Raw genomic sequence first — 11923 nt, forward strand, 5'->3', positions numbered from 1 at the left:
AAAACTGACTGTCATGATGAGGCGAGAGACCGGTCGCTGTTCGAGAGGTTTTTCGAGTCCCTAAAGACTTATGCCGCTTCGGGCGAGGAGCTGGATAACCCCAGCCAAGGTGTGGATAGCGCCCCGAACTCGGTCTTCCGAACTAGGGGCTTCGCCGAAATTTAAAATTATAAAGTTCTATGGCTAAGTGAGAGTGTTCAAGCATTATAGTCTGATTGCCTGGTTCGTCGTGCTGAGCGCCTCCCTCGAAGGACCCAAACATGGGAAAAAGAGCGCACAGGTTTATCACCGAACACCCCAGCACTAGTGGCATGGGGGCAGAAGCCGACGACTGGCCATCTCTCAATTTTTGATAAATGGCCGCACAGAAAATAATATTTTAAATTTAATAAGCATTTCCTAGCGCATATGAACAAGTTTTTAGCGCACAGGATAAAATCGAGCGAGTTCATTCAAAAATTACATCCTTGGTACACTCATCCGCTACAAGGCGGGCACCCGCAAGAACATCCTTATAGTAGTTCTCGGGCTTGCGATGCTCCTTCCCTGGTGGCGGCCCGTCCCTAACAAGCTTCTCACCGTCCAGCTTACCCCAGTGCACCTTTGCACGGGCAAGGGCCCTACGGGCACCTTCGATGCAGACGGAGCGCTTGATGACCTCGAGCCTTGGACAGGCCTCCACCAGCCGCCGCACCAGCCCGAAGTAGCTCCCAGGCAGGGCCTCTCCGGGCCACAGCCGAACTATGAAGCCCTTCATGGCCTGTTCGGCTGCCTTGTGGAGCTCGACCAGCTGTTTCAGCTGGTCGCTCAAGGGCACAGGGTGTCCGGCCTCAGCATACTGGGACCAGAACACCTTCTCCGTCAAGCTGCCCTCTTCAGCTCGGTAGAATGTGGCGGCGTCGAATACGCTGCGGGGAAGATCTGCGAATGCCCCTGGAGAGCTCTGGATTCGGGTAAGTAACAAGTAGTCTACTTTTATATTTCTGCTTTGCATGAAGAATGCCTTACCCGCTGCTATCTTTTTCACCTCCTCCAACTCTTGGAGGGCCTTTTGGGCTTCGGCCTTGGCAGACTTGGCAGTCTCAAGGGCCGTCACGAGCTCGGACACTTGGGTCTTTGACTCAAGCTCCAAACTCTCATGTTTTTTCATGAGAGCCTGAAGCTCTTGCTGCACCTTGCCGACCTGAGCCCCAAGTTTCTCTCGCTCGGTGCGCTCCGCGGCCGTTTTCTTTTCGGCCTCAGATAGCGCCTGCTTGAGGGTCGCCACCTCAGTCGTGGCCCCTACAATAAGCAGTACAATCCTGTTATTTTTTGCAATCGCGCCTCTCTATAGGCACCTTTTTCTGTAAGGTATTTCTTACCTTCTTTCTCCTCGAGCTGCCGCTTGGCAAGGCCGAGCTCTTGCTCGGTCCGCCTGAGGTCCTGTTTCAGGACACCCACCTCCGCAGTCAGTGCGGTGGTGGATAGCAGCGAAGCCTGCATACGCATATTGACTGTTTATTGTTACTCCTGCGAAATTTAATAGATCCTCTATTCGGCTTTTCTTTCTGAACGCCAAACAGAGCATCAGGGGCTACTGTCTATGCGGTAATATTTTTACATATTTTTTACTTACCTCGAAGCCTGTTAGGAGGCTAGCGCAAGCTTCTGGATCACCGTACTCATAATAGTACGGTGCTCCTCGTCGATGGAGGCGCCTTCAAGAACCTCCAGCAGATTGTCCGCACCTCCGGTTGGACGGAGGCTGCCGGCTCAGAAGGCTTGCTCCTCTTGGAAGGAGTTCGCCTGCCGCGGTCCGGAATCGTTGAAGATTCCGGCATGGTGTCTGGCTCAAAGCCGGACTTGGAGCCCTAGGGGGGTCTTGTCCCCTTTACTCCTGGAGTCCGGGAGGTCGCCTTGCAGCTCCTCCAGGACCACCTCCTCCTGCCCCGGAGCTCGTTGCGATGCCACTTCGGCGTCGTCCGCGGTGCGGGGGGAGATAGCGGGCGGAACTGAGTTCACGTCCGATGAATCCAGGGAGCCGCTTCGTTGAGTTCGGCCCGGGGCGGGCTGCATGATTATATTCGACATTAGGGAAAGTTGTGCAACAAAAGGAATATCATGAGTTATTCTGGTATCCGAACACTTACGATTTTGCCGGACGCCTGGCCTTGTCCGGCCACTCCTCTTCGTCCTCGTCGGCGTCGGGGACGTAGTCCGGCGGAGGGGTCTTCCTCTTCTTGGACCCTTCGGCCTTCCCCCTTGGGGCGGCCTTCCTTTTCTTTCCTCCCCCTGCTGGGGGGAGAGCTTTCTTCTTCCTCCTCCTCGTTTTCACGGGAGGAGGGCGTCTCGGACTCTTCAGATGACGAGTCCGACAACACCACGTTGCGGGTACTCTTTCGAGTCCCCGTGGTCTTGTTCTTCTTGGCCTTCTTTTCCGGCACCACATAAGGCGCCGAAGCCAGCAACTTCACTAGTAGAGCTGGGGCTGGGTCTTCGGGCAGCGGAGCCGGACAGTTAATCGGTCCGGATACCGCCCGCCAAGCCTGTCAAAGGTAAGGGAGTTTAGATCCCGCATAGAGTCAAACTATGAAAAAAGCTGAACATCCTGTAAAAGGTGAAAATGGCTTACCTCGCTAGCGTGACGCTGCGAGCTGTATCCGTGGTCCCCGGAAGCGGATGCGGGAGCCTCGGCACCTTTGATTAGCGCCTTCCAGACGTCTTCATACGTCGTGTCGAAGAGCCTGTTAAGGGTTTGGTGTTGTGCCGGGTCGAACTCCCACAGAGTAAAGTCCCGTTGTTGACACGGGAGGATTCAACGAACGAGCATGACCTGGACTACATTTACAAGCCTGATTGACTTGTTTACCAGGGACTGGATGCATGTCTTCAGTCCGGTCACCTCTTTCTCGTTACCCCACGATAGGCCCATCTCTTTCCAGGACATGAGCCGCGTGGGGGGTCCGGATCGGAACTCGGGGGCTGCGATCCATTTTGGATCGCGTGGCTCGGTGATGTAAAACCACCTGGCTTGCCACCCCTTTAGGGTCTCTCCGAAGGAGCCCTCGAACCACAGGACGTTGGCAATCTTGCCCGCCATGGCGCCTCCGCACTCCGCCTGGTTGCCGCGCACCACCTTGGGCTTGATGTTGAAGGTCTTGAGCCAGAGGCCGAAATGGGGGTGGACGCGGAGGAAAGCCTCGCACACGACGATAAACGCCGAGATGTTGACGATGAAGTTCGGGGCCAGATCGTGAAAATCCAGGCCGTAGTAGAACATGAGCCCCCGGACAAATGGGTGAAGTGGAAAACCCAGTCCGCGGAGGAAGTGGGGAAGGAATACTACCCTCTCATGGGGCCTTGGGGTGGGGACAAGCTGCCCCTCCTCGGGAAGCCGGTGCGTGATGTCTTTGGACAAGTATCCGGCCTTCCTAAGCTTTTTGACGTCGCCCTCCGTGACGGAGGAGACCTTCCACTTGCCTCCCGCTCCGGACATCGCTAGAGAAGGTTGAGGTGGGAAGTGCGGGCTTGGGCGCTAGAGCTCGAGTGCGCAGGAGATGGATAGGCAAAGGAGGAAGAAGGCGTAGGTAAAAAGGTGGATCCTTATCCCCTTATATGGGAGGATGCGGTTGTGCGTCCCCACCTGCCTATAAAACTCGCTTGCCTCCCAAGCGCCGTGGTAAATGGCGCGGTTAGGGTTACCCACGTCCGTATTGATGAGAATCCCGTAAAAAGGACACACGATCTCTGCTTTGACAAGACGTGCCAAGGAAACCGCCTCGCAAAACATGCTGAGGTGGAAAAGTAAAAACGATTCGAGTAAAGGGCTTGGCCGTAGTGTGATAGCGCACTGCAGAATACGTCAGCAGATTTGATTTGTGTTAATATTATTCTCTCTATGGCAATATGTGGAAACTTATTTTGCAGAACCGGACACTACTCTTGGTGTTTACAAATCTTCTATGAAGGACTTGGAGGAGGAACCCGCCTTGCAATGCCGAAGACAATTTGCGCGCCGGACTCATCGTCATTGAAGCCTGGTTCAGGGGCTACTGAGGGAGTCCTAGATTAGGGGGTGTTCGGGTAGCCGGACTATACCTTCAGCCGGACTCCTGGACTATGAAGATACAAGATTGAAGACTTCGTCCCGTGTCCGGATGGGACTTTCCTTGGACTGGAAGGCAAGCTTGGCGATGCGGATATTCAAGATCTCCTACCATTGTAACCAACTCTGTGTAACCCTAACCCTATCCGGTGTCTATATAAACCGGAGGGTTGTAGTCCGTAGGCAATCAACTCCATACAAAACAATCATACCATAGGCTAGCTTCTAGGGTTTAGCCTCCTTGATCTCGTGGTAGATCTACTCTTGTACTACCCATATCATCAATATTAATCAAGCAGGAGTAGGGTATTACCTCCATCGAGAGGGCCCGAACCTGGGTAAAATAAAGTGTTCCATGTCTCCTGTTACCATCCGGCCTAGACGCACAGTTCGGGACCCCCTACCCGAGATCCGCCGGTTTTGACACCGACAGTGGTCCTTGAGCAAATCTTCCTCTCGTTCCCAGGTGGCTTCATCCTCCGTGTGGTGGCTCCACTGAACTTTGCAAAACTTGATAACCTTGCTGCGGGTAACTCGATTGGCAAACTCAAGAATCTTAATTGGTTTCTCCTCATAGGTCAAATCGTTATCCAACTGAATAGTTTCTAAGGGCACTGTGTCTCTCAACGGTATGTCAGCCATCTCCGCGTGACACTTCTTCAACTGGGAAACGTGGAACACATCATGAACTCTCGACAATCCTTCGGGCAATCCCAACTTGTAGGCCACTTCTCCCATACGCTCCAAAACTCGATATGGTCCTACAAATCGTGGCGCTAACTTCCCTTTAACTCCAAAATGCTTTGTTCCCCGAAGTGGAGATACTCGAAGATAAGCTCTATCTCCAACTTCGTAAACTGTCTCCTTGCGTTTATAATCTGCATAACTCTTCTGTCTAGACTGGGCTACCTTGAGCCTATCGTGAATCAACTTCACCTTCTGTTCAGACTCTTTAATCAAATCAGGTCCAAACAACTGGCGATCTCCAACTTCGTCCCATGAGAACGGTGTCCTGCACCTCCTTCCGTACAAGGCTTCGAAAGGGGCCATCTTTAAACTGGCTTGGTAACTATTGTTGTAAGAGAACTCTGCATATGGCAAATTATCATCCCAACTAGATCCATAGTCTAGCGAACAAGCTCTCAGCATATCCTCCAGAATCTGATTGACTCTCTCGGTCTGTCCATCTGTCTGTGGATGAAAAGCTGTACTGAATTCTAGCCTGCTACCCAAAGTTTCGTACAACTGCTTCTAGAACTTTGAGGTAAACTGGGTTCCTCTATCTGATACGATACTCCTTGGAACTCCATGCAGACATACGATCCTGGTCATGTATATCTTTGCCAACTTAGCACTGGTGTAAGTGGTCTTTACTGGGATGAAATGAGCTACTTTCGTCAATCGATCGACTACAACCCAAATCGAGTCATAGCCTGAACGAGTCCTGGGCAATCCCATGATAAAATCCATGCCTAACTTATCCCACTTCCATTCGGGTATCGGCAATGGTTGTAGCAATCCTGCTGGCTTCTGATGCTCTGCCTTTACTCTCTGACACACATCACAAACTGCTACATAATCCGCAATATCCTTCTTCATTCCAGTCCACCAAAAAATATCCTTCAAATCCAAATACATCTTGGTATTTCCTGGGTGAATTGAGTACGGTGAGTCGTGGGCCTCTTGCAAAATCAACTTCCTGATCTCCGGGTCATTAGGCACATAAACGCGGTCTTCAAGCCATAGGGTGTCGTGCTCATCCTCACGAAATCCTTTAGCTTTTCCTTTGCTCAATTTCTCCTTAATAGCGGCAATCTCTTTGTCAGTTTTCTGAGCTTCTCTGATTCTATCCATCAAAGTTGACTGAATCTCCAATGCTGCTACATAGCCTCTCGGAACTATTTCCAAACATAGTTCACGAAGATTTTCTGCTAACTCCTTGGGTATTTCTCCTGTCATTAACGTATTGACGTGGCTCTTACGGCTTAATGCGTCAGCTACTACATTAGCCTTTCCGGGATGATAATGCAACTTCACATCATAATCCTTGATAAGCTCCAACCATCTCCTTTGTCTGAGGTTCAACTCCTTCTGTGTGAAATGTACTTCAAAATCTTATGATCCGTTTACACCTCACAATGATTTCCGATGAGGAAATGCCTCCATGTTTTCAAAGCATGCACTATGGCTGCTAACTCCAAATCATGCGTAGCATAATTCAACTCATGAGGCTTCAGTTGTCTTGAGGCATATGAAACAACTCTCCCTTCCTGCATAAGCACTGCTCCATGTCCTCGACGTGAAGCGTCGCAATACACCTCATAATCTTTGGTCTGGTTTGGCCAAATCAACACTAGTGAGGTAACCAAACGTTTCTTCAACTCCTGGAAACTAGCCTCACATTCCTCCGTCCATAGGAACTTGGTATCTTTCTTTAATAACTCCGTCATAGGTTTCGCAATTTTTGAGAAATTCTCAATAAATCTCTGGTAGTATCCTGCGAGTCCAAGAAAACTCCGGATCTCTCCAACTGTGGTCGGTGCTTCCCATTTAGTCACGGTTTCAACTTTAGCAGGATCTACTGCTATACCTTCTCCAGATATAACATGTCCGAGAAATCCTACTTCCTTCAACCAAAACTCACATTTGCTGAACTTGGCATATAGTTGATGTTCTCTGAGCTTTCCAAGTACCAAACGCAAATGCTCCTTATGCTCCTCTTCATTCTTCGAATAAACCAGGATATCCTCAATGAACACTATGACGAACTTATCCAAAAACTCCATAAACACTTTGTTCATCATGTTCATAAAATAGGCAGGTGCGTTAGTCAGACCAAACGACATAACAGTATACTCGTACAGCCCATACCTGGTGGTAAAAGCTGTCTTCGGAATATCCTGTTCTCGAATCTTCAACTGGTGGTATCCTGATCGCAGATCGATCTTGGAAAATACCTTAGCTCCTTGCAAACGATCAAACAGATCATTAATCATTGGTAGTGGGTACTTGTTCTTGATCGTTACTTCATTCAATCCTCGATAATCAACAACCATCCTTAACGATCCATCCTTCTTCTCCACTAGAAGTACTGGCGATCCCCAAGGTGAAGAACTTGGGAGAATATATCCCTTATCCAGTAACTCCTTAATCTGCTTCTTAATTTCCACCAAATCCTTTGCTGGCATCCTATATGGTCTCTTTGATATTGGCCTTGTGCCTGGCAATAGCTCAATCAAAAACTCGATATCTCTATCCGGTGGCATGCCTGGCAACTCTTCCGGAAATACATCGGGAAAATCCCTTACCACTGGTACTTCCTCCTGCACAACTCCTGTTAAGCAATTTACTTGAGTCCTCTTCGGCACATGCCGGGATACATACTTGATCCTTCTCCCTTCTAGTGTGGTAAGAAAAATTGATTTGCTAGCACATTCAATATTCCCTTCATACTTTGATAAGCAATCCATGCCTAATATCACATCCAATCCTTGAGATTCCAATACTATTAGGTCTGAGGGAAAAACATAGTTACCAATCCTTAATGGTAACCGATCACACCATAGACTAGCCACATACTCTGCTCCAAGCGAGGTTACTAACATGGGTGACCTAAGGGCTTGGGTTGATAGGTTGTACTTATCCACAAATCCCCTTGAGAGGTAAGAATGCGATGCACCAGTATCAAAAAGAGTGAGTGCAGTAAATGACTTAACCAAAAACTTACCTATTACTGCATCGGGCTGAGCTTCAACCTCCTCCACGCTAACGTGGTTCACCTGTCCCCTGTTGAAAGGGTTCGGCTTCTTCCCAGAGCTTCCATTGCCATCTTGTATTTCAGGGCACTCATTGGCATAATGTCCGGTCTTTGAACACTTAAAGCAAGTGACTTGGCTCAGGTCCTTCTTGGCTGGGGTTGATGGGTTGGTGCGGTTCTGGCCGTTGCTTCCTCCATTCCCATTACCATTCCTGGTGACATTGTGATTGTGCGAGCTACCTCCTCCATGGGTATGCTGAAAATGTCCTCCCGGTCTAGGGGTAAAACGTGGCTTCTGCTAAGCTCCTGAAGTGTATTTTCCTTGTCCATACTTCCTCTTGCGATTCTCAATTTGCTGCTGCTTCCCTTCAATCATAAGAGCACGGTCTACCAACTCCTGGTAGTTGTTGAAGGTTGCTACCATCAACTGCATTCTCAACTCATCATTCAGTCCTTCCAGAAACTTCTCCTGCTTAGCTACATCTGTAGCGACATCATCTGGGGCATAACGTGCTAACTTACTAAAGTCCTCCACATACTAGCCAACTGTCCGTCCTCCTTGGCGTAAGTTGCGAAACTCATGCTTCTTCATGGCCATAGCTCCTGCTGAAACATGTGTGTTGGCGTTCTGGGAACGGGGGTCCCCAGACTTGCCTGCCTGCGGCCTGCGGCGTGGCTCAAAGGGGGGCCCAGCACGGCCCATCTTCACCAACACAGACCCAAGACCCTCGCGAGGGGCCAAGCCTCGCGGGGCGAACGACGCGGAGCTTCCTTAGGCACGGCCTCATTAGGCTGGCTCACGAGGAGGCGGAGAGATCAAGGCGGGGTACCTCACGAGGTGCCCGTGACGCAAGCCATGACGACCAAAGGCGCCAGGCGGGTGCCAGCCCGCGCAGCGTCCTCCTTTCCTCTTTGGTGCAAAGGGAGAAAGCGCAGCCGCGGAATACTGAGGCATCAGGCAAAGGTTGCCATTTCGGTGCAACAAGACCAAGACCAGGAGGACTGCAAGACGGAGGTCATTGTGGAGCCCAAGACGGCGTCACCACCAGAGCTTTGTGCAGGCGAAGACTACTTTTGTCAGGATAGCTGGTACTAGCTATCCCCCTTCAAATTAGCCCGCCATTGTTGGCTCCCTTCCCGCTCGATATTTGGGAAGAGGACTAGGGCCTCTATAAATAGGACCAACCACCCACAGAACAAGAGAGGGACGAGGGAAGAGAAAAAGACGAGAGAAGGAAAAGAGAAGGAGGGAGAGAGAGAGAGAGAAGGGTGACTGAACTCCTCCCAGCAGTTCATCGCCCCAGCCAAGAGCAGACCCTCACGAGGCTGTTCTTCCTTGTATTGTTCATCATCATCAGCCCAAGAGGCAATCCACCATGCCACACACTGGAGTAGGGTATTACACCACAACGGTGGCCCGAACCAGTATAAACCCTGTGTCATTCGTGTTGTTCTTTCCATTGCTTAGATCTTAGCGAGGCGGAGGGGTGCAGGTAGGTAGGAGGCGAAATCTCCGCGCGCACCCCAGTGTTCGAACCTCAAGGGTCTGCCGGAACCCGAAATCCGACATTTGGCGCGCCAGGTAGGGGTGCGCCGGAATTCGTCTTCCACCGCCCCGTTCTCCTTCGACCATCGCGCCCATGTCTGACGCTCGTCGGGCCCGCGCCGAGCGCCGAGCCGCTCTCGCTTCCCGTGTCACCCAGACGGCTCCTGTCGGCGGGCGTCCTCGCCGTTCCCCGTCACCTGCCGTCAATGCCGCCACCGGCCCGACGGGGGACGAGCAGCAAGCATCGTCTCAGCATCCGTCCATGCGGCAAGACGGCCGCACCGCTACTCCCTCACTCACCCCAGCTGGTTCTTCGTCCCGCGCACTCCGCGCACCCATGGAGGCTCAAGCTGCGCTCATCGTGGCAAACGAGCTCCTGCGCTACCGTCCCGTCGATGATGTCTACAAAGAATGGCTCGACCGCGTCGCCGAGCTCGTCCGCGCCGCAGGGGGCTCTCCTGCGCCGTCCGCTCCGCTGCACCGCACCCCGCCCCGCGCGGGCGACGAAGCTCCGGCGGCGCCCCGGTCGCCTCCTCCACAAGAAGGTTCCATGGCTCCAAGGCGCATGGCCCCTGGGCAGAACCCGCTCCGTCAGGTGCCAGCGCGGCAAGAGCAGAGCTGCCAAGAAGTCCCTCGCCCGCAAGAAGCTGCCCGGGCGCTCCCTGCTCCAGCACGCCGCGACCATGCTCCTGCTCCCGCACGTCAAGACCCAGCTGCAGCGCGTGGGGATATGCAAGACCAAGCTCTCCGTCACCCAAGGCCTCCCGTGGCCACAGCAGGCTGCCATGCCTTCACCACCGAGCTACACAGCGTCGCGTGGCCCGGCAAGTTCAAGCCGGACCTGCCTCCTCGTTACGACGGCATGGCTGACCCTGCAGAGTTCCTCCAGCTCTATGAGCTGGGCATCGAAACTGCCAACGGAGACGAGAAGGTCATGGCGAACTGGTTTCCCATGGCGCTCAAGGACGGGGCCCGCACCTGGCTCCTGAACCTGGCTCCATGCACGATCTCCTCCTGGGACGAGATGCACACCCGCTTCATCGCCAACTTCCAAGGTACTCGCAACCGGCCACCCACCGTGAGCGACATGCGCCGCATCAAGCAACAACCCGGGGAGACCCTGCAGAAGTACATCCAGCGCTTCAACAACGCACGCCTCAAGATTCCCAAGGTGACTGAGGAGGCCATCATCTCAGCCTTCTCCGACGGCGTGCGCGATGTCAAAATGGTTGACAGCATTCTCAATCCCAATTAAAGTAATCATCATTAAACAAAACCCAACAAAATTAATTTAGAGTAACATGTTGAGATTCACATGATAATCCAAGTACTAGATACTCAAGATGTCCATAACCGGGGACACGGCTAACCATGATTAGTTTATTACACTCTGCAGAGGTTTGCGTACTTTTCCCCACAAGACTCGATCGCCTCCGTTTGGTTTCTCGCACTACATGGTATTTGAGAACACGGATGACCGAGACATAGTCTTTCAGAAGCGCTAGCACCTTACGATCGGGTAGACCGTACCACCTACATCCCCTACATCTGCTAGTCTACCACTGTAAGAGTTTGCACGACTTAATCAACTATGCTAGAGCCCATAATAGCTTGTGGCTGCACACGGAAGTTTCTAGTATGAATAGTCTCATGATCCCTTTGAGCCTGGGTGGCTGTCCAAAAGAAAACAGGCAAGTCCTGGAATACCCAGGTGCCTCAATCCACCCAGATGTTGTTTAAGTTGCCACCTTAGATAACCATTAATTAACAAAACTCACATCTGTCATGGATATCACTCACCCAATCCACGTCTACTAGCATAGCATGGCATAATAAGCAAACGTAGAAGTAACTCCCAAAGGTTTGATAATAACAGGTAATAGGTACTACCTCATCTACTTCCCATCCCACAATTTAATTAGATCATAATCATGCAATGTGTGAGGATTGATCTAATGCAATAAAACTGGGTAGTAGAAAAGGTATGGTCAAAGTGTTACTTGCCTTGCTGATGATCCGCGAAACCTAGAGATTCGAAGTAACAAGCGGCGCACTCCGGGTATTCTATCGCAGACAAACAAACAAGCATACAATAAGTACTCATCTAATGCACATGTAAAACTCAAATAAGAGATCTAACCAGAAGGTTCAACTTAAGAACTCCGGTTGGCAAAAAGAATCAAATCGAACGAAACAACGAAAGTCAAACGGCGAAAAAAACAACTTCATTCTAGTAATCTGGATCTAGGGCAAATTTTACAGTAGCAAAATCTTGTTTAAGTTGGTTAAACGGATAGAGGGTTTCGAGACGAATCCCTAGGCGCTTGAATCGCCTGATTCTGATAAACGAGCGAAAAGTTATACTAAAACGAAAATCGGATCAGGAATCACGATCAGAAAAATCGCGGATTTAACCCGAGAAAAAGAAAAATGACGAACGCCGATTTTTTTCGGCACGGAAAACGAGGCGCGACAAACCTCGGGCGGCGGGATCGGCGGCGACGGCTCCGGCGGTGCGCGCGGATCGAGGCGGGGC

The sequence above is a fragment of the Triticum urartu genome, chromosome 3A (genome assembly GCF_056163025.1).
Source record: "Triticum urartu cultivar PI428250 chromosome 3A, HENAU_Tu73, whole genome shotgun sequence".
NCBI classification, from domain to species: domain Eukaryota; kingdom Viridiplantae; phylum Streptophyta; class Magnoliopsida; order Poales; family Poaceae; genus Triticum; species Triticum urartu.